General features: G+C 36.2%; 1 protein-coding gene across 9 annotated transcripts in view; it reads left to right on the top strand.

The window, feature by feature from the left end:
- The window catches only part of TBL1XR1 (TBL1X receptor 1), a 170,051-nt gene that overhangs the window by 101,508 nt on the left and 42,456 nt on the right, over nucleotides 1-26,087 (top strand). Inside the window, exons 1-2 of one of the 9 annotated variants that reach the window (XM_032340578.1) lie at nucleotides 7,760-7,854; nucleotides 7,944-8,031. The exons of 7 other annotated variants lie outside the window; for them this stretch is intronic. The gene's annotated coding sequence lies outside the window, so the exon portion shown is untranslated. Of the gene's footprint in view, nucleotides 1-1,136; nucleotides 1,240-7,759; nucleotides 7,855-7,943; nucleotides 8,032-26,087 lie in introns of those variants that run through there. One more of the 9 variants, XM_032340596.1, reaches the window with a different exon arrangement.

Genomic DNA, 26,087 nt, shown 5'->3' on the forward strand with positions numbered 1-26,087 from the left:
ATGAATAATTAATGGAATTGCCTGTATGCCAAGTTGTTTTATAATCACTTTAGGTAGTTTGCATAAAACAGGCTTTAAAAAACAAGTTTTTTTTTTTTTCAAGTTTTTTTTCACTGAATGTTTCATTGTATATTTTTAGCCTTTAAAAGATAACAGATTACATTCTTAAAAAGAGTAGGTTTGTGACAGACCTTGGTTGTGGAGATAGGTTTATCGGTTCTTAGATCTTTGGAGTTTAAGTCTGCCAGGTAAGAACCATAGCATTCTTGTAAGTAATAAATAAATAAATAAATAGTAGAATCTCAGCTGATGTATGAACTTAAAAACATAGTATTCAGTTTATTAGATTCAATATTCAGTTTATTAGACCCTGAAGTATTTACTCAGACCAGGTAATTAATGTTATTTAGGTAATTGCAGTTAGACAACAACCAATTTTTTGAGACACCAGCGTCTTTCTATTATTTACTGGTAGAAGCTTGATTTCTTTCAGTGTAGAGAACTTAACACTTTTTAAGTGTTTCTGTCATTGGGAAAAGAATTACCAGTTAACAACAACAACAAAAAATTATTATGCATAGGGAATATATGCTCATTAACAAAGAAGGATATCACAAGCATAATTATTTTATTGCATATTAAAATTAAATAATTGTTTAATTTACTCTAATCATTTTTTCGTGTCATTTTATTTTTTGTTCAGTTAGTTAATTGGAGACACTTGTGAGGCACTTTATCACTTAACATAATTATTAGACAAAAGGTGTTTTCTGCACTGTTTTCTAGGTTTACTTGGGCTGTCTGGCAGACCAAAGGTGAATAGGGTTTTTCAGGTCAGAATTTGGTCACTCGTTTAGATGATAATGCTGCTAAGGCTGGTATATTGTAAAAACCTTTCAGGCAGTTAAAAATTATAAAGTAATTGCCGTTTGAAGTTCAAAATTTTATGAACATTGTTTTCATCTCTGTTCCCACCCACTGTTTGCAATGTTAACAGGTAAACTTCACTGTTAACAAAAGTCCTACATTTTATTGCTGCTTCTTGAGTTTGTCCATAGACTCCCTCAATGTTAAAGCTAGAGGAGCCCTCTCAGATCTCTAATTCAGCACCCTCATTTTACAGATGAGGAACTGAGGCCTTGGACTAGAACAGAGGTCCCCTCGCTCAGTCCAGGACTCTTTCTATTACATCATGCTGCCTGATGTTTGTTTATGGGACTCAGCAACATCACATACAGGGTGAGCTTTTTTTTTTTTTTAAACGAACACACACAGTAATTTGCTTCTCATCAACTGCTGTTCATCATTCCTGTCTAACTCATTCTTTCCTTTTTTACCCATATCCGCCTTAATCCATAATATGGCCCAGTTACTTGTGACTTTATTTTGGTGCTACTTGTTCTTGGCATTCAGCCATTATTTAAGAGTCAGGCTCTTAGTAAGGTTTTTTATCAGTAACCATTGAAGCTTTACTAGGCACTATAGCAAGAGTAGTTTAAAGTTTATGACTGGATGATTTTTACAGAGTTTGTAAGTTTAGATTTAAAAATGAATTACAGGTGTGTGCAAGAGTGTGGATATGACATATATATAAGAGCAGATGTGATAACTAGATACGAGAGCAGTTTTTTTGTGAAATAATAAAATGCCAAGAAATACTAGCCAGTCGTGTTATATAACCTGTGAACTCATGGATTTAAATAAGTATATTTGCGTTTTAGATTTTTAATAATTTTTGTATTGATGTTCAGATTCTTCAATTTTTCGCTCGCGAGTCTCTGTTCCCGTTGGTTCTTATGGCCTTCAGACAAGACCCTACTAATTTTAGGTAGCTTTTGTGTTTCCTGGTGTAAGATGTTACATGGTTTAAGATACAACATGGTTTTCAGGGGTATCTCAAGGACTTCAAGTTCTTGTAGTATATGATTTACAGGTTTCTGTAGTGTTGTTTCCCTTCTCCTTTCCATTTTATTTTGAATTTTGATGAACACTGCCCATCATTAATTTTGCTCTTGTATAAGGAGGAAAAAACAGAATCTTTCAGCTTAATGAATTAATATGTTTCTCTTGCATATTCATTTTTTTTATCTGTTGTCTTGTGTCACTGAAATAGCCATGATGTCAATATTTACAATTCTAAGGTAAACTAAAACACTAATGCTCAACTATGAATGCTGGATAAATTTGTTGGATTGGATAATAAACCACCATGACCAGTCACCTCACACGGGTACTTTGTATTACTTACATATTATATATTATAAAATTTTTGGAGTTCTTTGATTATTTAGTTATTTATCAGCCATTTTAAAGGGTCCCCACCCATCAGATAACTAATGAGGTCCAGAAATGCCATGTGGATTTTTTTTTTTTAATCAGTGCATGAGTATGTATAAATTGTGCATGGATTGTATTTCTCATGCTGGAATGGGAGTGTTATGCTTTATGACATGAAATTTAAAAAAAAGACATTTGAATAGCTACTATGTGATGGGTGCTAGATATAAAGTGTAGACTGTTTTTTAAAATATTTATAATTTGTGGTGGAAAAACAAGCATGCATAATAAAAGGTGATACAATGACAGCATTAACACTTATAATTGATCTTCCTTACATTCCTACCTACCTGTGAGGTGTGTAGGTTAATTTTATTCCTATTTTACAGAACAAGAAACTGGGGCTCTGGAACTTGGTTTGTTGCCCAGATGTCAAAAGCAGTAGCATTTGAAAGAAGCCATCAACATTCTAATTTCTAGTCTGATACTCTTTTGCTACTGCCGAGTTTTCAGAAAAATAAAACACCCAACTGTGATGTTGGTATTTGAATAGGCTTCATAAGGAGGTGACATTTGAAGAATAGAAGAATTTGAGCACCTACAGTTGGAACGAAGAGCTGAAGAAAAAGCAGGGGTTTTAGAATGCTACACCCTGAATATATGCTCCAGAGGAGTAGGATGAATTCAAGTCGTACGGCTAGATGCTCTGAGATCACAGAGGGGGAGCTTAAGTGCCTGGCCAATCTCTTTGGAGTGAAATGTGGAAGTTATTAAGTAGCAGTAAATAAATATATAATCAATCAGTTATGGTTTATGCCTTGGTGTCAGAAGATAATAGGAAGAGACGTAGGAGACTCTGAGGCTAATGTAGTAATACAGGTGGCAGGTACTGTAGAAAGAAAGGCCTGGCTGAAAGTGGTGCTTTACAGTAATAGGAGATGGATTCTATAAAGTTCCAGGTAAAAACTGAGGTTAAGAAGTTACATCCAACAGGATACTAAAGTTTCAGGTGTTGTGAGTGGTAGAATCAGTGGTAATTATGGGCAAGAGGAGAAACAAATTTGGGAGTATAGGATATAAGTTGCCTCAGATAATACTGAATTACGAGATTCCAAGAAGGCATATAAATAGATGTGTGCATCGGTCAGCTGGAATTGAATTCCTTGAGTGGGAGAGATCAGGATGTGTGGAGTGGCACATAATAGGAGAGGTATTTTCTGATTCTTTAGAGTGTTTGAGACCCTTAGTTGGGACAGTAGACAGAAGATCAGAAGGCTAAAAAGGCTGTACATATGTTAGGGCAGGAAGAAAAATGGGTTCAAGAGAGGAAAGAGGACAAGTCAGGAAGCCAGCTGTGGAAAGTTCAAGGACAAGTTGTGATTTTCTTAAATGCTGAAAATGGCCAGGAGTGGAGATCAAGGAGTATGAAAACCCATCGGATTTGGTGGTGATTGATAATAAAGTGTTTTAAATTCAAAAAGTCAAAAGTAGAACTTTAGCAATAACAAAAATAATTTTACAAAAATATTTTTTCCTTTATACATTATATTTAAATACGTAAATATGATTATTTACATTTTATACATAAAAGGAAACTCTTTCCCTTTGTCCCCCCAACAGTTTATTACTTTTAATGATTGTGTAGTACATGAATATTATGAATATACTATAGTCTTATTTTGGTACTCCTCTTTTAATGAACATTTACTTTATTTCTTTGTTTCCCCTTTTTTTCCACTAAAAAAACAATGTTTCTAAAACAAGTGTCCTTAGGAACTTATATTTTATTTCTCTAGGTTGTAGGGATGTATATTTGTTGACTGACCATTTTAACAACAAAATAACAAATTCTTATGATTTAGTCTAATATTTTCACTTGTAACAGAGGTTGACAGATTGTTTTCCAAAGGGCTTTTTCACATCTTCACTTGAAATATAGGGAAATAGCCTTCCCCACATTTCTGTCTGAAATAGGCATTCTAGATCTTTTAAATATTTACCAATTTTACAGTGTGTAATTTTACTCATTGTCACTTTGATATGTATTTCTTTGATAAACTAGTAAATCTTCATGTACTCAGATATAGCTGTCTTTTCTTGCATAGTTTTTTGAGTTTCTAGTCTTGGATAAAAAAGGACTTTTTCTGTTCTCTATATTGGACATGTAGCCTCAATGTTTTGTTAAGGCGTATATGTGAAGTATGTGTGTGTTAGGTACATGGACACACACATTTATTTAAAACATCTAAATATTAAATATATCTGGAATTTATTTATTTTTTATTTTTTTTTAATCTGGAATTTATTTTTGTCAGTTGTAAAACATGTGTGCCCACTTTTCAGATGGATAGTCACATGTTGCAATACAATACAATACCAATCCATTCTTTTCCTTTGCTCAATCTTTGTGTCTTTCAATAGAATACTGTTTAGTCATATAAATTTGGTAAATATTTAATAGGTTTTTTTGCTCTTTTAAATGGAATATTTATTTCTTTGTCTATTTAAAGGTGCTTATTATTGGGGCAGAGAAAAAGCTCTTGTTTCTGTTAGCCTCTGTATTAAATTCCCAAAGAAAGGCTAGTAATTTTTGCTAATGATATGGTGGTATATCACAGGAGACCCAACAAATTCTGTGGTACAATTTTTTTCTTGTTTGTAGCTTTTTTTTTTTTTTTTAAACTTCTTCAGAAAGTCAGCACAGAACAATAGGATAAATAAAGATTTTGAGGTAAACAAAAGTCAAGAAGTACTAATAACTTTTTATCAGAGAAGTGATCTCAACCTGAGATTGAGAGGCTTTTGGTGAGATGGGTTCTTTGAGGAAAGTTGAATTTTTTTTTTAAATCCATGATGGAAAATTTAACAGGGTGTTAAAGGCATAATAAAATGATTACCAAATGGCTCAGAAGGAGGGCAGAATGATGTTAGATACCATTATAATTTGGGGCTTAGATAAGTGACAGGGCTTGAGTGGGAATGGCAAGGCTATTTGGAGTGAGTGTCAGAATCACAGCATTTGTTGTTCATATCAGTAGACTTGCATCAAAGTGGAAGGAAAATAGATCTGGTCCAGGAAATATGATGACGATTGAAGGATGCTGAGAAGTATGAGTAATTTGAGATGGCCACGAATACCTGTTTCTTTAGAAAAACGGAGTAGATGAAAGTAAAAGAGAGGGGTCTGTGTGTGTTAGCAGTTACAGGATTCAAAGGTAGTGAAGCTTTGAATTTTGTGATGTGATCCACAGTCATGGTTTGTGTGACCTGAGAAACTTGTCAAAATATGCATGCGTGGGATGTACCTCTGGCTTTCTGAAACTTAAGACTTTTCGGGGTTGTCAAGAACTTTATGACTTTACTTTGAAAAGGCTGCCACGGGTGAATTTGGTATGCCGTACTAAGCAAGGACCACTGGTGGGCTAGAAATGAGTGTGGTGGGCTTTTTCTTTTTTCATATTCAGAGTTTGCCCAAAAAGAAATGGAGATACAAGCTATTAAAATTGCGCAGGGAATGGAGATCAAATTGGGAATGGATGAGAAGGAACATTGAATGTCATTGAAGATTGTCTTTCTTGTCTTTTAAAACACTATTGACTAAGTAGAAAGAAAGAGCTTTATTTACTGTTTGCAACAAATAATAATTGAGTGTCTTTTGTGAATCGGGCTATATTCCAGGCACAAGTATAATAGTGAATAACAAGGATCAAGTATCTGCTGTCATGTACCTTGCATTTTTTTAATGAGCATAAGTTGTCATTCATTAGAGTACTTGTTGAGTCACCAGTGTTTGAAAAAATCTCGCCTGTGTCCCACATTGTATGATCCAGTGCTTATTTTTTCTTTAGAGTAGTGATCTATATCAACAAAAACCTGAATTTTGAAATGAATGCTCTCACTGTTGCTTTTAGCTTTGACCACTTCCCTCTTGTTGTTTAGGTATTGATTTCAGTTTCTTTTACCACTAATAATATAAGCAGGGACAAGAAAAAGGTGAACCCATTTCTACCATGTAATGGAAAAAAGGAGCATTCTTTTAGTTTCTAGCAGTCTTGGATTTCAACACATTAGGCTTTTTAAATACAGAACCAGATGAAAGGGAAATAATTTCATACTCCTGCCTGCTGGCCATGAATAGATTAAAATTTTTTTTAAATAATCCAGTGACATGTGATAAACCAGACACAGACTAGATGGGTGGAGGTCTTCATTTCATCTTCTCCCTCTTCCTCTCCTAATCCAAATCTCTATAGAAGTTTTAGAAATGATAGCAGATGCTTTGTATTCATCTCTGTTTTGCAAAGGCACTATTTCAGTGGGTTCAGTTTTCCATAATGTTCATACAATGCTATAGCCATCACTTTCAGTCTTTCAAAGCAGTTTTGTTTTGTTTTCAAAGAAAGTGATTATATACATGTAATTGCTGTGAGATTTTTCATCAATCTGGGCAACCTGTGACAGGAAGGGAAAAATTCTCTTGTTCCGTTCAGCTCTAAAGCCTGTAATTCTTTATAGGTTATCAGTTAGCAGTTAATTTTATATCAGCAGACCCCCCAAAATAATACTTTTCCTCCTGACTTGTGTTATACTTACTATAATTTATATTTTGAGCTTTTAGGTAAGTAGAGCCCCTATAAAATGCCAGGACATCTTGTAGTAGAGTGAAAATAGGTGTGATTTGTGGGAATAGTTTTAGTCTTAAAAATGTATATAACTCACGTCAAATGCTTTTCTTTTATTTTTTTTTTAAATTGTATAGTTGGCACACACGTTATATTAGTTTCATTTGTACAGCTTAATGATTCAGATGCTTATTTCTAATTTAATATGTATTCATTTTCACTATAGCATTTTATATATAACATAATTCTAATTCTAACATTCTAGTATTATTATATAGTAATATAAAATTAATACTAGATAATATTCTAATATTCCATAATTCTAGTTATAACATTAGGTATTTTAATTGAGGTCAGGTGTTCTTGAGATCACCTGGCCCAAGCAGAACTTCATATATTTTTGAAAGAATATCTCTTTTTCCTTTCATTTGTTTTAGAGAACTGTGCAAGAAAATTGTGTGGGGGGAAAAAAAAGGTTAGTTACATAATTAATTGATAAAAAACAAAGGTTAAATATCTGATTACCATGTGGTAATCAAGGGGTTTCGCAGTTCTAATAAGAAAGCTTTACTACTTATTTCTTAATATTTTTGGAGTAAATCAAACGGATTCTGAAGTTGCTGTCTACAGGTGTAGATAGTTTCCTCTTTTGTCTCTAAATGCTTTCCTTCTCCAAGAAACAGTGAGGTTGAGAGCAGAGAAGAAAAACACCCATTGCATGGCCTTAGAATTTTGTTTCTTTAAAACTACTTACTTGAGCACCTTGGATACATTTGGGTTATGTTGAAGGAAGAAGGCTATTTAAGACCTGTACTTGAGAAACACTGAATTGATCTGATGAAAACTGTTGATACGTCTAGATGAACTTAGAGAGCATCAGTACTGGAGCTGCTTTCCAGAACAGAGTCAAGCCCAGGATATTATATTGAAATGAGGATCTTAATCTTTAAACAAAGTAAGGCTTAGAAGACTACTAGGATACATGCTGAGTTTGAAATAACAGTCATTATATTTTCTCTGTACTCACTGCCCTCATTGTTACAGATTCCCCATCCTTCTGATTAATATGGGGAAAAGGTTAGGCTTCATGTATTACAGTGGTCCACAAAAGCCTTATGAGAAACTGAAAGAGGTAAAGAGAATTAAATTTTTTTTCTTTTGGCTCCCAATTGACCTTTTCAGATGGTTAGTTTTGTCAGAATCCAAATAAAGTCTAATACTGCTTTTGGTTTGCTAAATTTAAGCCCCTTCCACTTATTGGTATGTTGAATTTCCTATATTCTTAATTTGTCTCTGCATCCTTATATTGCTAACATATTTCACTGTTGTCCTGTATGTCTGTAAAGTGATAGTTGACCCGATTAAATTCACTTGGAGTTCTTTGATCATGACCATTTGCATGACAGTGCATGGGGCATAGAGCATCTGGTTGTGTCACTTTCAGTGATGGTGATATTGATTAGTTGATTCAGTTATTGTTAGCCTAATCCACCCTTGACACAATTGTGCACCAGATTTTTCCCTAGTGGGCTTAGCATCGTTAATAAATTGTTGCTTAGATTCATTATTTTCTTAGGAATAGAAATGGCTATTTTCTAACTATTTATATTTATATTTATTTATTTGTTTATTTATTTATTTATTTATTTTTGCATTGACTGGCTGGAATTCTGTAAAGGACTCCTCCTGATCAAGCATTGTGATATTCTGAAATAGAACTTGCACAAGAAAGGCAGAGTATGTGTCTGAATGTTTTAGTTACCAATTTTCAGAATACTGAATTGGTGGTACTCTAGTAACCTCTCAAGGTGACCAGTGATGTGGATTTTATTTTTATTTTTTATAATCTATTTTTGAGGTGGTTTAATTTACTTTATTTCTGTCTCCTTTTGACCTGACAGGAGTGGTCTTTGGTAGTCTTCTTGCTTTCTTGCATGACAAGATGTTCTAAGCTTCCTGCTTTAGCCCTGCAATTGGCCATTCCTGTAGGGAATTCTGACTTCTTTTAGTGGAGAGTGTTTATTTAAAGACTGTAATCCAAGTATAGAACGCTTTTTACTAAGAGGATGCTATTAACTCCTTGTAGGTCGTTTTAGGCCTAGGAAATGTGTATTTTTAGTAAGAGAAAGACAAATCACGAGTTCCTAGTTATATTTTAATCATACATATGATTATAGGGTTTCAAAACTTGATTGTATTGTGTGAATTTTACTGAAAATATGTGTATTAGGCTCCTGGGTGGCTCAGTTGTTAAGCTTTGTCTGCCTTTGGCTTAGGTCATGATCTCAGGGGTCCTGGGATCAAGCCTTATATGGGGCTCCCTGCTCAGCAGGAGTCTACTTCTCCCTCTCCAGCTCTCCCTGCTTGTGTTCCCTCTCTTGCTCTCTCTCTGTCATAAAATAAAAAAATCTTTTTAAAAAATGAATATTTATCAGTGTGTTATAAATATTAAAGTAATTTTAATTTTTTGTATTCAGTTCCATCAAATACGAGTTTCATAATAAAAGTAAAATGATCAGAATGTTTTTGCCATCAAGACAGACTATTCTCTAGGACAGTTTGACACATTGAGCTTCTCACTTCTTACCTCCCTAGTGTATTGTTCTACGTCCTCCAGACGTAGCCAGCTTCTATAGCACTTCATCATGGAAAGAAGACAAAACAGTTTTTACTGCTTCTCTATTTGTGTCTGTTTTTCCTTTCTGAAAATGTTGGTTTGAAGATTATTGAAAGCAGTTTAAAGTTTCTTTGCAATTCTTATTTGTCTGTAGGGATTACATGTAGTCAGAATTTTGCTTTAAAGTATATTGGTTTTCTTTATGACTACAAATAACTTTGCTAGTTTTAAAAAGTGTTTATTTTCTGTGTATCTTAAATGTAGATAATGTTGGTTGACTGTGTCTTTGTTCTCTGTCTTCTCACTTGGGGATCCAGGCTTTTAGAGCAGGTCCAGTGTATAGGACATCCTCATTCTTGTGGCAGGAGAAGAGAGCAAGAGCACTGGCAGATACTTGTAATACCTTTAAAACTGTGATTGGATGTGGTGTATCACATCTGCTCAATTTCCATTGGCCAAAGCATGACACACTGGGAATGAATAACTCACTTGTAGGAGAAGAGAAGAGTGATTTGAATTCTGGACAGTTCACCCACATAATGTCACTTAAATTGATCCCTGCATGTTGATGCCTTCATAGTCACCATAATTACTATTGTTTTGAATTGTGTTCTAAAGGATTTATCTATCTTATGGGCATGCTGAGGAGATAACTGAAGGTCAGGGAGAAAAGGCTTTTGTTAACCTTTATCTGTACCCGTCGTCTAACCTTTATCTATACCTGTCATCTACACTTTTGAAGTACAGATGGTGGCATCTGTATTTACTAATCCTGGGCTTTATCAGCTGCTTATTTGTTGTAGGTTGAATTGTATCATCCACAATTCATAAACTGAAGTCCAAACTCCCAATACCTCAGAATATAAGCCTACTTGGAAATAGGTACTTACAGAGATAAGTTCTCTGTAAGGTTAAAGCGCAGTCTCTTTAAGTTAAATGAGGTCATTAGGTAGGGTCTAATCCAGTATATAATCCAGAAATTTGGATACAGACACAGGGGGAAAGAATGTGAAGAGACCTGGGGAGACTTGGTGAGGTGGCTGGAGTAACACATCCATAAGTCAGGGAGGGTAGGAGGAAGGCCTGGAACAGACCCTTCCTTAGCACCTTCAGGAGCATTGCCCTGCCAACACCTTGATTTTGCACCTCTGACTTAGAGAACTATGAGGCTATACATTTTGTTGTAAGCTCCAGAACTATGAGGCTATACATTTTGTTGTAAGCCACCCAATTTGCGGTACTTTGTTATGGAAGGCTCTTTTGTTGATGTTCTGAGACTCAGTTTTTAATGCAGGGTGGTGTTTCCTACCCCACCAACAGACAGTCCTCAGTGACGAGTAGGTTGCCCCCTACTGTTATCTGAGAAATCAGCTCAGTGTTGACACTATCTGCCAGAGGTTCAGTCTTGAAAGATTTGCCCTCTCCCCCTCAGGATGCCAGTTACAAGCCCAGGTTGTCACCTGTGCTTCTGACCAACCAGCGATAAATCAGAGATTCCCATGGCCTCCTCTTTGGGGTCAGTTACTTTGCTAGAGCAGCTCATAGAACTCCAAACATTTTACATTATTATTTTAGATTATTGGTTTATTATGAAAGATTACAACTCAGGAACAGCCAGATGGAAGAGATGCATCAGGGCAACGTGAGGGGAAAAGGTGTGGTGCTTCCATGTTCTCTAGGCATGCCGCCCCCACTCCCCACCCCCCAGTCTCCGTGTGGTCACCAACCTGGAAGTTCTCTGATGTCGTTTTGGGTTCTTAAGGAGGCTTCATCACACAAACATGATCAAGTCATTGGTGATTGATTAAAGCTCCAGGCCCTCCCCCTTCCCTAAAACTTGGTAGGTGTGGAACTGAAAAATCCAATCCTCATATCACAGGGTTGGTTCTCCTGGCAACCAGCCCCCATCCTTAGGTGTGGTCCCAAAGTCACCTCATCAGCATACCAAGAGACACCTTTGCCACTCTCAACACTTGTGAAGTTCCAAGGATTTGGGGAACTCTGAGTCAGGAATGTGGGACTAAAACCAAATACGTATGAGAAATACACATTTGGTCATGTGAATGACCAAATGTATGTATGTATTTTTTCTTATAAATTGCAATATTGAAAGCTTCACAGTTTCACAGTGCAACCCGGCTTGATTGTAAGAGTGGGAAGGAATAGAAGCTGTAACTGTAGGTTGCTGTATTGGAAGGGACTTCATTGCTGGACTAAAGAATTTTGGACTTTGCTGAAATAGTATCTTGAAATAGCAGTTTGGCAGCCAGGGCAAGAAGAAACTAGCATGAGGGTAGTTTATTTTTGTAATCTTATTGTTTAATAATGGAGTAGTCTAGCTCCTGAAGGGATACAAGAAGATGGATCCTCTATTTAGAGTACTGTCACATCTGTTGTCCTTTTAAACTCTGAAAAGGTGTAGCATTTATGAGTTTGTTCTCTCAAAGCTGGAATTCTGCATTAAATCATACAACAGTCAGTTTTCTTGTTTTAAAAGTTAGGTGTTACGGATTGAATTATGTTCCCCAAAAGATAAGTTGAAATTGTAACCCTTGGTACCTGTGTGACTGTGACTTTATTTAGAAATAAGGTCTTTGCAGATGTAGCTAAGATAAGGTCATTAGGGTAGGCCCTATTCCATTGTGACTGGTGTCCTTATAAGAAGGAAATTTGGACACGGACACAAACACAGAGGGAAGACAGCCATGTGGAGATGGAGGCAGAGACTGTGTTAGGTTGCCATAAACCAAAGAACACTTGGAGGTACCAGAAGCTGGAGGAGGCAAGGAAGGATCTTCCCCCACTGAGGCTCTGGTGGGAGCATGGCCCTGCCAACAGCTTGATTTCAGACTTTAGCCTCCAGAAATGAGACAGTGCTTTTCTGTTGTAAGGCACCCACATTTGTGGTGCTATGTAATGGCAGCTCTAGGAAATTAAGGACATAAGGATTTTGAGAAGTACTTTGTGATCTAGAGAGCTCTTTTTCTTAAGTTATCATATTTTGCAGATTGTTAGAATGCTTTCAGTTGGGTAAACGAAAGATTCCCAAACTTTGCTGTGCATTGTATTTCCCTGAGAATCTTTAAAAAAAAAAAACTTGTGTCTGACTCCCACCGCCTGAAATTCTGGTGTAATTAGCATGTGATGTGACATGGGCGTCAGGATTTTTAAAAGCTTCCCAGAGGATGTAACGTGCTGCATTTTGAAGAACCTCTGGGGAGCCTTCTAGTTTAGATATTCTCCCACCCCTCCCTACACATACAATTTTGTGTTCATTTAGCTTTTATTAGCCCTTTACCTCCCATCCCCTTTTGTAAACTCATTTGTGCCTTGGTCTTTTATGATTTTTAAAAAAGCTGTATTTTATTCTTTGTTCTTGCCAGCCTGGCTAGACATGTGATTATGTTCATCTTCATATAGAAAAGATTGTTTATGAAGTTGCTATAAGAGGTCCATTTGTATTAAAACCAAATTTTAGAAATTTCTAAGTCGTGCACATCTGCATTTGGAAGTTGAACTATATTCGTATTACCTAAGTGCAAGTAAATGAAAAATTACATCTGTATTCAGGTAGACGTGCATTTCATTAAGTATACAAGTAGTATAATTATTTAAATTATTATTGGCCATTTCTCCTGCAAGATTGTATTGGGAATGATAAATTGAAGGACATGGAAACATTCACTTCCCCAAACACTGCTTTTTATTTTTCAGATTTCCCACTTTTATATCACTTTTTTCACACTCTTAGTTCACAAAGTAAATGACACTCAATATCTGTGGATGTGTTCTGGGTTAATAATTTCTTCATGGAAGGTTTTAAGTTGTGAATATTTTTTGTTTTTTGTTTGGCCATGTGCTAGTCCTTATTTCTATATTTCTATAGTTTCTCTTTCCATGATTTCAGTTACCCGCTGTCATCCGCAGTCCAGCAAGCACATGATCCTTCTGAGTGTTGTCAGAAACTCTCTAGTAGCCTCATACTATGTCACAATGCCTATGTCAATCGCTTCACTTCATCTCATCACAGACATTTGATCATCTCACATCATGGCTGGAAGAAGGGTGATTACACTGCAATAAGATACTTGGAGAGAGAGCCACATATACATAACTCCTAGTATAGCATATTGTTAGTAAGCATGCCTTACTGTGCCTAATTTATAAATCAGACTCTCTCATAAGGGGAAAACATAGTATCTATAGGGTTCCTATCTGCTGTTTCAGGCACCTGCTAGCTGTCTTAGAATGCATTCTCCAAGGATAAGGGGGGGACAGCCCATTTTAGATCATCTGCATGTCCACTTTGTAACAAAGTAAAACTATTTGTGTTTATTTTAATTCTGTAGTTTACATTAGACATCAAACACTTTGGAACTGATAAGTAAATTTTTTTTTCTTTTCGAAGACACTTGATATATTATTCAAATTGGAGAAATTTAAGGAGATGTATTTATGCCTTTGCTGTATATAAGTTCCTTGGAAAATAGACATTAAATCATTATTATTCATTAACCTATTGTTAACGAAAGCGTATCATCTACCTGGCTAGAAGTGATGAAATGTGTTTGTTGTGTTTGTTCAATTATCAACAAACCTAGAATACAAGCACTGTTTGAGGAGAGCAGTGAGCTCAGTTGGTTTTAGAATGTAAGGGTCAGAGGTGGGGTTCAGGGGAAGGTGGAAGATGTTGTCAAAGCAGAGTTTTATTGGTAGGATAGTGGTAAGTTTGGTTGTGCTGAGTAGGGTTACTTGTCCCAGGGAAAGGGATGATAGGAGATTTTAGAGAGAGCTGTTTTTATGCAGCACTTCTGCCTAGGCCTCAGCTTCTTTACTTGCCAAAAGGGTGACAGTGGCATGTGTTACAAGGACTTCAAAAAGAACTAAAGCCCTATTATGCTTTGAATTTCTTTTAATGTATTCACAGCAGTTACTGATCTGGTTAGGAGTAATAGTGTGTGGAATACTTAATTTACCATGATTAAACACAGATGTGTCTCTACTCCCTAGATTTCCTCTGTTCTCTGCATTTCCTGTTTTTTCTTTTGTGTCCTCAGAATGCAGAGGAACAGGTATGGAAATTGTACCAGGTATAACCTGGAAATCTGACCAAAAAGAATTTCAGATTTGTTGCTCAGCTTGCCACCTCTTTATTTCTCGTGTTGCCAATAGTTTGAGTATATGATTGGAACATTTTAGTGCCATAGTTTTACATGATTTGATTTCATATATATGGTACAGAGGAGCTGCCATTACCTAGTCTTGAATGTCTTCCTTTTGGGAAATAAAGGCTACAAAACAGAGACCAGCTTCGTTCCAGAGGTGTAGTCTCAGATGGGTCATTTTTATTCCTCCATATTGTATTTAGTAGATTCCACATGTTTTCTCAAAAGTAGAACTTTTGCATGAGGTTGTTCCTGGCTTCTTTAAGTCTATTTTTTGTTCATTAGGTATGAATTTACTAGATAGCGATGTGTATTCCAGCATGAACATAACAGAATTCTAACAAGGTTTATATCCTGTTAAAATCTGAAAAATGCTCATGGCTTAAGAGGTCTTTTCCCCAAAAAAGATTAGTGGTAATATTCCCAAGAAGGAATCAGTTTTTGTACTAGCAGATATATATTCTTCATTTATGTTCTTGTTACATTAATGATGCCAAAGAGCTTTTATTTATGTGTGTTATAGCTGTCAGTATTTGCTACATTAGAAATTAAAACTATGAAGTTTTATGTTGCCAGTGCATTTTAACATAACAAACCTATCTATAACATGTTAACACTAAGAATATATTTAATGAAAAATAAGTATTTTCCAAGAATTTCCAAAGAATTCATGAGAAGGATCACATTGATTTATATATTTGCAAATTTTTATTAATCCCTGGTTTACTAGACTATAGCTGTGTTCTCACCTATGCTTCTGCATTCATGTTGAGGTATGTTGTTATAATCAAAGTCTAGGAAAAATAAAATCTGGCCTTACAAAGATGTATAATTGGTACTTTTTCAAATCAAAATAAAATTTATTTTTCAAATGAATTTGAATATTTTCTTTGATACTGCCAAGTCTCAAGTGGGTAGTTTAATGATTAGTTGCATTGCAAGTTCTGAAGTTGTATCCGTGAACTTTTTGTATTATTACATTAAAATCCATTGGTCTGTTTTGAACTTAGAATAGTTCATTTCCTCATGCATAATTTTGTATTGGTGTTTGGGAAAATATTTGTTTACTGAGTTGTGTATACTTTCCATATGTTCATTATGCAGTAGAAACAGTTATTGAACATCATGATCTGTATCACAACTTGATCTTATCAGACAAGTTTTTGAGTATTGGGGTGCTCTTAATCTTAAGTTCATGGTGGCTGATAAATTTTCCAAATCCTAATTTCTCCTAAAATCTTAGGTTTTATTCTTGCCAGCAAATATTGCTAGTTGTTTTCTTTAAAGTGACAGTTTCACTTTGTTTATTTGCAAGAAAATGTCTGCCAAATTCTCAGTCTGAAAAGCCATACTTTGTCAGTTAGTTGTTCTTTGAAGTAAAAATGGTGTTCCATGAAAAAAAGTAGCTAGTTCAGCTTGCAGTTCACTAATTGCACAGTGCTTTTCTTGGAGACAACCATCGTTTTAGTGTGCAGAAGTGCTTTATTTGTACTTAATGTTTTGTTATAGGATATTAAACAGATGTATATGTGAGGGCTAAGATTTTAATAAACTTAAGTGTTTTTGGTGCTTTCATGAAATTCTTCAGTGAAAGATTCGTGTATTTGTGTGGGGTTTTTTTTTTTTTTTTTTTGAGAGTATGGTAGTAAAGAATATCTCTACCATACTTACTATCTGCTAAGATAGTAAGATGTAACATCTTGATTTGCATTAGGGTATGAGCAGTTTACCCACTACTGCTTTGTAATAACATCAGGGTGGAAGTCAATTCTGTGAAAAAGGCAGGTAATGTCTTAGTACTATAAAAATCATTTTGACCTATGGACCCCTTAAAAAATCTTGGGAACCCCGAGGATCTACCTACCTCACTTTGAAACTTTTTTTTTTTTTTTTAAGATTTTATTTATTTACTTGACACAGCGTGAGAGGCAACACAAGCAGGGGGAGCGGGAGAGGGAGAAGCAGGCTTCCCGCCCAGCCCGGAGCCCAGTGTGGGGCTCCATCCCAGGACGCCAGGATCATGACCTGAGCCGGACGCAGATGCAGATGCCTAAGGACGGAGCCACCCAGATGCCCCCACACTTTGAAACTTAATTTGTATACTAAATAAAAAGCCAATCAATCTTTGTTATGGGCAGGATAAAGATAGCAAATCTGATTTTTAGTTTTGAGCACTTTGAACAGCATTAGCATTGAAGTACATTTACAGTGAAATGGAAAGAAATATTTTTAATAAGATGGTGATAAAAGTCTGCCTTTGCAGTTTGTCTGTAGCCTGACTGGGTCGAGTACTTAACAAAGGATGGGCACTGCAGGGCCTCAGTGTGGTTATGAAGTGATGCACTTGATTTGTTCCTATGTGGACTTTTTTGTTTGTTGGTTTTTGGGGAAAAAAATCTTACAGGACAGTACTGCCAACTGTTTTCTTTCACCCTGTGAAATTGACCTCAAACATTTTCATGGTGGATTTCCCCCAGTTTTCAATAAAACTTCAAAGCCTATCTCAGTTCATTTTTGTCATCAGTTTCTACTCCTATTTTCTTTTGCGTTTTGTCTTCGTAGGTTTACTGGTAGCCAGCCTATGGCGGGGCCGGGGGGGGCGGGTATTGGTACAGGTGTGTACCAACTTGTTATCTGAGTATTAAACTTGGTCTCCGTTGTCTTCACTTGATTTGAACAAGCGTTTATTGCCTGTTAGGATGGGTGTTGACCTCATCTTGTACCCCCTCCGCATACTTGGACATTTGATGTATATTATTCATAAATTTTTGCTAAGAGGCCAATCTTCTGCACATTTTTTTACTTTTGCTCTTCCAAATAATTTACCAAATACAGTCTGTCCATGGACACTTGTTTTGATTCACTTAGGACTTAGTGATCTTAGTTTTATTTACTAGTCCACCCCCCATCTTTTATTTATTTTTTTTAAAGATTTTATTTGTTTATTTGACAGAAAAAGAGGTCACAAGTAGGCAAACAGGCAGACAGAGAAAGAGGGGGAAGCAGGCTCCCTGCTGAGCAGAGAGCCCGATGTGGGGCTCGATCCCAGGACCCTGAGATCATCACCAGAGCTGAAAGCAGAGGCTTAACCCATTGAGCCACTCAGGCGCCTCACCCCCCCATCTTTTAAAAATCAAAGGTTAGTCCTTCTGTGGTAAACTATTTCATAAATACTATTAAAAGTAGTATTTATTTCTAATTCTGAATTCATTATACCTAGTACCTTCTTCTCTTTATTAGCCTATATAATATCTCAGTTTTAAGCAAAGTTTGCATTCATTTTTGTGGTTGTCCTTTTAAACCTTAGCTATGTTCCAGTCTTTGATATTCTCACTGCATGTCTGTTCCAGAGCTGGAATAGTAAGTCAGTTTGTTTCAATTGAGAAAATTTTATTACCTTTCTTATACTGGTTTCCATTCAAACAAACTCAGAGCTTTTCTTGCTAGTCAGAGGGGACTGGCTTTTTGATTTTCATTTCCATACCTGACTTGTCTTTCCCCGGCTGATAATGGTTTGCCTTAAGTCCTATGACTGATTTACTGTTCAACAACTGAAAAGGATGTACCAAAAATAAGGCCTGTCAGGGCACCTGGCTAGATCAGTTGGTAAAGTGTGCAACTCTTGATCTTAGAGTTTTGAGTTTGAGACCCAGGTCGGGTGTAGAGATTACTTAAAAATAAAATTTAAAAAATATATATGGCCTATCTTCTGTTACTTAGTGTTTTAATTTTTTATCCTTTTCATTTCTGTGTCGGTATACCTTAGCTGTAATTTATTTAATCATTAAACACGTTTATTGAGTCCATCTTGGAGGCACGTAATTTTGTATTTTAAAGGGTTGTTAGAAGACATCACTGTAAACCACTTCTCTTTTATATGTGTGGCAAGTTGAAGTCCACACTGATGGACTCTTGAGGCCGTTCTTCAGAGGCCTTTCGGGTATAAAAAGAAATGGGCCTGTTTAATGACTGTGTAACTTAAATCAGGGTTGATTCATCACATAATAGATGCTTTTTTACTATTCTCTGTCTAGAGAGCTTTGCCTAGACTTAATATTGCTTAATTGGGATTCAAAATTAGTGTTCCCTGTTGTCAAATCAATGGCAAATGTTCTGTTAAAAAAGAATGTTCCGTAAAAACCATTCTGTGTTTTGTAAAAACCACAAGATGTTGTGGGTTGTACAAAAGTGGGTGATGGGTTGGATTTGACACACAAGCCATAGTTTTTAGACCCCTGGTGTAAATCACAGTTGGAATAAATGATTGACGTTAGAAATCTCAGTTACTAATGAGTAATTGGTTTGGTTACACCATTTGCCCAAGTCTTTACATATGTCAGTGTTACAAAAGATAGTTGATCCTAATAAGCATCATGCATAATACTTAACTGTTTTTTATTATTTTTTTTAAACATTTTTTTTTAAAGATTTTATTTATTTATTTGACAGACAGAGTTCACAAGTAGGCAGAGAGGCAGGCAGAGAGAGAGGAGGAAGCAGGCTCCCCGCTGAGCAGAGAGCCCGATGTGGGGCTTGATCCCAGAACGTTGGGATCATGACCTGAGCCGAAGGCAGAGGCCCCAACCCACTGAGCCACCCAGGCGCCCCTTAACTGTTTTTTAAATGAATTTGTTTTCTCTTTCCCAAATTCTGGAGATGTCTGTCTGAGATCTGACAGTCTTTAAAATTTGTTAAAAGTGCTTTATTAAAAATCACTTTGTGATCTGGTAACTCTCTGCATAGGGTATTATGTACTTGGACAGACTTTAAACATTGAAGTTTAAAAGTGAAAGAGACCATCTAATGTTTCCTCATTTTATAGGTGAGGAAACAGAATCCCAGAAGATTCAAATCTATTATCCAAAATTATATAAGGTATCTAATATCTTATTTTTTGGTCATATTATCTTTAATTTGTATCTGAGAGCTCTGGATTCCAGTGAAACCAAGAAAGAAAAAAAAAAAGGTAATTTAGTTTATCTCTTCTAAGTTATCACCACCATACTCTAATTTTTTTTTAAGATTTTATTTATTTATTTGACAGAGATCACAAGTAGGCAGAGAGGCAGGCAGAGATAGATGAGGAAGCAGGGTCTCTAGCAGGCTCCCGCTGAGCAGAGAGCCCAGTGCGTTGCAGGGCTTTATCCCAGTACACTGAGATCATGACCTGAACTGAAGGCAGAGGTTTTAACCCCCTGAGCCACCCAGCCGCCCCCATACTTTTAATTTCTTAAGACTTCTCAGCTTTGGAACTTCAGTAACCATTAACTTGATGATAAAACGAAGCAACAAGAACCAAAAAAAAAAAAAAAAAAAAAAAGTTCACAGCACAAAAATTTCCTGTAACTATTAAAAGAAGAAGAAATTAGCCTTTACACTCTTAGAAAAATTACTGGAAGATGCTTATATGCCAAAATTAGAAGGTAAAATGCCATCGCCTGCTAATTTCTCTTTACAAACTATCTTGTTCACCTTTTTAAAAAATATAAACTACACTTGTTTCTCTTGAAGATGCCATAGATTTTTTACTGGCATTTTATATTCAAATTACTAAAAATCTATCCCCCCCCCCAAAAAAAAACCTTAGATAAATCAAATGAAATAAAAGCTTATTTTTAAAAGTTGTTTTCTCCTTTTTGGTGGGAATGCAAATTGGTGCAGCTACTGTGGAAAATAGTGTAAACCTTCTTCCAAAAGAAAAAAGAAAAGAAATATCTTATAATCCAGTAATTCCAGTATGGGTGTTTTGCTCAAGGCAAACAGAAACACTAATTTGAAAAGGTATATGCACCCGTTATAGCAGCATTATTTACAATAGCCAAGATATGGAAGCAGTCCAAGTGTTCATTGACAGATGAATGGATAAAGAAGAGGAGGTGGTAGACTATTACTCAGCCTTAAAAAAATGAGACCTTGCTATTTGCAACCACTGGGTGGACCTAGAGGGTATAATGCTAAGTGAAATAGGTCAGAGAAAGACAATGTCTGATTCCATTCATATGTAGAATGAGCAAACAAAGACAGATTTTTTTTTTTTGAAGATTTATTTATTTTAAAGAGAGAGTGCAAACAAGCAGAGGAAGGGGCAGGGGGAGGAAATCTCAGAGAGACTCCCCACTGTGTGGGAGTTCAGTCATGGGGCTGGATCTCATGACCCTGAAACCATGACCTGAACAGAAATCAGGAATAGGATGCTTAACTGACTGAGCCACCCAGGTGCCCCAAAAAAACAGATTCTTAAATACAGAGAGAACAAACTGATGGTTATCAGATGGGAGGCGAGGGGCGGTTGGGTAAAATAGGTGAAGAGGATTAAGAGTACAATTGTGGGGATGAGCACTGAATAATGTTCAGAATTGTTGAATCGTATTGTATACCTGAAACTAACATAACACTGTATGTTGATTATACTTAAGTTTATAAAAGGATGTTGTCTCCTTTTTAATAGTGTGAATAAAAATTATCTCACTAGATCGGGTCTTTAAAAATACAGTTTAAACTTAACATTTATCTTAATGTGAACACTGGTAGAATTTTTGTTTGTTCTTTGGAAACATACTTCTTTACCTTTCTTTGGACTTAATATCACAGGAAGCTTTAGAAAGATATCCTCAGAGTGTTTGACAATTAAGCCATAGTTGTAGTTCATGGTTAATATAGAAACACGTGTATATGCTGTTGTTTGTTGTTGATACTTAAGAAATCAGCCAGATAATTTGATTTTGTTGTACTGGGTTTTGTTTTTGTTTTAGTTTGGTTAATATTAACATAAGCTGAAGTGTTTCATTTAGAGCTTTGTGTTTTTTTCTTGAGATTATCTATTTCTAAATCTTAATGTTGCACTTTATAGTTTACAAAAGTAATTTGGTAAACATGATTTCATTTAGTTTAATGAAATTTTGTGAAACCTTATAAAATTTAGCAAGGCAAAATTTGAGAATGTATTTTATACATATTTTAAGCTATATTACCAATGACCTAAATCTTAAGATATCTTCCCTCATTCTACCGTATTTTATACATACAACAGTGTTATTGCCTAACACTTGTAGGATTGTAATTATTTTTAATGAGGCAGGAAATTAAGTGTATTGCGTTTTTCAGTGCTATTCCTGAGAGTGTTTCATGGTGCAAAGGCGGGGCCAGTTCAAGGAGAAGGGGCATTGCGGGGCAGATGATTATAAAATGTTAATGTATCCTGTTAATCTCATTGTCTTTGAACAGGATGGTTTCCTGAAAATAAAGGCAAATTTTCAAAAAAGGCAGATCCTAGCAACTGTGAATTTTATAACATCAATGATTTTAAAGGCTTCAGATGAATGATCAGAGTTTATAAGAATTGGCGATGATGGATATATATGTTTGCTAGGTCTGCCATAACAAAATCCACTGGTGACTTAAACAACAGGCATTTATTTTCTCATAGTTCTGGATGTTGGAAGTCGAAGCTCAAGGTGTCAGCAGGATAAATTACTTTATGAGGCCTCTCTCCTTGGCTTGCAGATAGCTACCTTCTCTCTCACTACGGCCTCACATGGTCTTTCCTCTGTGCACATGCATCCTTGGTGTTCTCCCTCCTCACCTAAGGACACTTGTCATTATTGGGTTAGGGTCCACCCTAATGGCCTCATTTTACCTCTTTAAAGACCAAATCTCCAGACAAAGTCACATTCTGAGACATTAGAGGGGTTAGGTCTTCAACATACGAATTGTACGGACAGTTCATCTCATAAGATGGTAGTAAAGCACCATGACTTTGCTAATAAGTAGATTTAATTTCTCCCCTCTGTCTCCTTTCCTTCCCCCCACACACTTTGTTTTTTGTTTTTGTCTTTTAGTTATGATAATGTATTTTTGCAGTGTGTTTTGGTTTGACCAGAGTTTGACCAGAGTTTCCTCAGGTAACTCAGTGGGTGATAACGGCAGCAAGATTTTACTTTGCTGAAATAAACTATATACTTTGCTCCACAGCAGATTGAGAACTCACACCCAAAGTAATTTTGATATATAATTCTGTGTGAGTTTAGAGACTGTTGTTGAGCGGTGTACTGTCATCATCTGGAACTTCTGTAGGTGGCTGGTAATCTATTTAAGCTGGGTGCCAACAGCCTGCACTGTACATGGGGCTTTGGCAATATATGTTACGTCTTGAAATTAGCACCTGCATAGGACCTTCTAGTGCTGAGAATTTTCATTCTTTGTAGTCATTAAATTATTTTACATTATATATTCTATCCTATTTTCCATTTTTTTTGAACTGAGGAAATTTTAGTATTTTAATAACATTTCTAAATACATATGCCTATATATAGAAATGCTGTTCTCGTATGACATTAAAATGAGGAAGTTAATACTGAAGAGGAAATGAAATAAAGTGTAGAATGCTTCGTCCCATACATAGCATGTAGGAATTCCTCAGTAATCACAAACATTCTTCTGCTTCATTTTCCTTAACACTCAAATGAGAAGGAGCGTGCACATACACAGGAGCAGAGGTGACTTGGTACACTTTAGACTTTTGAATTTAAAGGAAAATACTCTTCCAACACTGTGCCTATTACGGAAAGAAACCTGTAAGCCACTTGCATTTTACATCTTTTGCTTACCTATTCTCTCAGTCTTAAGGTTTATGCTTTCATAATTTTCTTTATTTTTTCTTACCCAAGCTAGTATTGTTTTCTTCACGGCAACCTGTGAAGTTGCCAGGTCTGGCCCTGGTCTACTTCATTTAGTTTTGTTCAGCCACATCTCCAGCCCCTGGTATGGTGCCTGGTGCATTGGAGGTATTCCAGTTTTGACTGAGTAGTGCTTTAGTGCATTTGTCCCCTTTCAGGTTTTGTTAAAACTGCATGACTACTGTAGTGTTTACTTCCCACTTTTCACTACCCCACTGCCACAACTGTATCTCATCTACGTTTGTTTGGACTGGTTTATCACCCTAAATAATTGGAGTTACTTAGGAGAAATCCATTCCTATAGGGGAGCAGGATCAGAGGTACCACTTTCCATAGAAGATGAGCTGTAATATTTTAACAACTCCAGAGCATTTCTGCAGGAATGTACTGTTTTGTCTCTAGTTTAACACATACAAAGTGTGACTCCCCAGAGGGCTGTGCTTTCTAGGCACCCCACTTTTATGGATAATTCTTCATACTTTCTAATCTGGAAACAATTTGAAAAATGTGACCCCTCCCCCATTTTCTTATTTCCTCAAATATAATCTATCACTAATTTTAGTCATTTTCTTGTTTTAAAAAAATATCTCGGATAATTCCCTCTATTTGTCTGCCTTTTTTTTGTTGTAACTGAGACGTCTCAAATCGGGTTAGACAATAAAATTAATTTTTGACTTCTTTAATTGAATTAGAATGATAATTGGTTTCTGATAGTACTTAATCCAGTTGTTTAATAATTTGATGTCATTAGTAACATAGTTTCTCTTGTCTATCTTCCCTGGTGTCCTCTGTTTTTCTCTCATCTCTGCTCTAGCCTCAGTGATGTACATCTTGTTATCTGCCCCCTCCTTTCTGAAAGGAGAAGGTTGTCTTTCCTAGAAACCAGCAAACGTCTTCTACATTTCATCTACCAGGTGTGATTGAGGTGGGGTAGAGGGAGGTGATGTGTATATGTGGGGGTGGGGTGTCAGCCCTAAACTGAAGATATAAAATATGCTGATTGACCTAAGTGATTAAGTAAGTGCCTTCCTTTGGACCAGGAGGTCCATGTCATTTAAACCACAGGGCTGGGAATGAATGGAGTAGTCCTCCAGATGGAAAGCAGGAATAGTGGTGTCTTTTGTCAGACTGTGGCAGTGGACACAGTTGCAAGAGGCAAGCTGCAGTTTTCACCATCTTGCTGGTTATAGTCACTCAGCAGTTCTCACCTGCTGAGTTCCAGAGAAGCCTAAGGTATTCTTCTTTCTAGATGATCTCCCAGCACCGTACCATCCCCAACATAACAATTACCTTGAACACCTGTGGGTCATTCATATTTATTTTTAAAGGTAATCTGGAATGTCCCAAGGTGGCATTGACAGTTACTTGCCAAATTAAAACAATTCTTTAAAAAAATTATATATTTATGTGAGAAAGGGAGCATGTGCGTGTATCTCTGTGTTGGGGGAGGGACATCTCAAAGTAGACTGCCCACTGAGCATGGAGCCCACTGTGGGTCTCCATCTCATGACTCATGAGATCATGACCTGAGCGGAAACCAGGAATCAAATGCTTAACCGACTGAGCTACTTAGGGGTCCCAAAACAATTCTTATTTTCAACATCAAAGTTCTTTTAGTAGCTTTTAATATTGTTGATCTTTTTCATCTTGAATAAACAACTGTGGCAGATATTTGTAGATGTATTTACAGATGTATTTTTTGTTTTGTCACAATTTTGGTGATGTTGAATATTTTAAAATCTTTATTTATGTTATAGTCAGAATGTTCTTGTGTTTATTGTTGGTGAAATTGAATGTTTTCCTAATGTTTCAGCTAGAGGGGCCATAAATTGGTTTGTTCTCTTGAGTGGGCCCAGTCTGTTGGTATTCAGTAAGTATCAGAATAGCCATGGGAGGAGGGTAAGAGGGACAGAAAAATGGGTGAAGGAGAGTGGGGGGCACAGGCTTCCATTGATGGAATTAGTAAGTCGGGAGGTAGAAGGGTTCAGCATAAGGAGTATAGACAGCAGAGTTGAGTAGCTTCGTATGGTGACAGATGGTAGCCGCACTTGTGGGGAGCATAGTATATTGTGCACCATGCTGTGCACTGGAAACTAACATGCCATGTTAGCAACACTTCCGTTTAAAAGAAACAACCAATTATTTATTCTCTTTCGTCCAGTTACTTACTTGTAGAGACTCTTCCTGATTCTGAGAGTTTTAATTAAAGCACACCTACCAAAAAGAAATAAGTAACTTTAAGGTTAAATATCCTGATGGCAGTCTTAGAGGAATGAAGGTTTAGGATCATCCAAATAGTTGAGCAACTCAAAAATTAGACTAATATGTCGGTTATAAGATAATACACCACCACTATATATAGTGTAAGATAAAATAATTTCAGTTAAACATTTGATTCTGGATTATGCAGAGGGTTTCCAGATCTTCTTAATAATGTGTGGTAGGCAGGGCACTTAAAATCTTTCTGGTTTAATTTCTATCCATCACTTTCCCTGTCCTTTCATTTTTTTAAATTTAAAATGATGTGATACAGGTTTATAGTTGGGTGCTGGCTTACTCCAGCAATGGACTCAGAAAAGAATGTATGTCTATGTCCTGGGAGATGATTAAATTTGTGAGGCACTTATTGTTCAGTGTGTGTTTGCTGAGCTCAGTTTTGTGATGCTGAAAGTATGTACATTCTCAGTTGAATGAATCCTAACTAAATTGTCTCAGCAGTCCTGTTCTTGTA

Source organism: Mustela erminea, chromosome 1 (genome assembly GCF_009829155.1).
Source record: "Mustela erminea isolate mMusErm1 chromosome 1, mMusErm1.Pri, whole genome shotgun sequence".
NCBI lineage: Eukaryota > Metazoa > Chordata > Mammalia > Carnivora > Mustelidae > Mustela > Mustela erminea.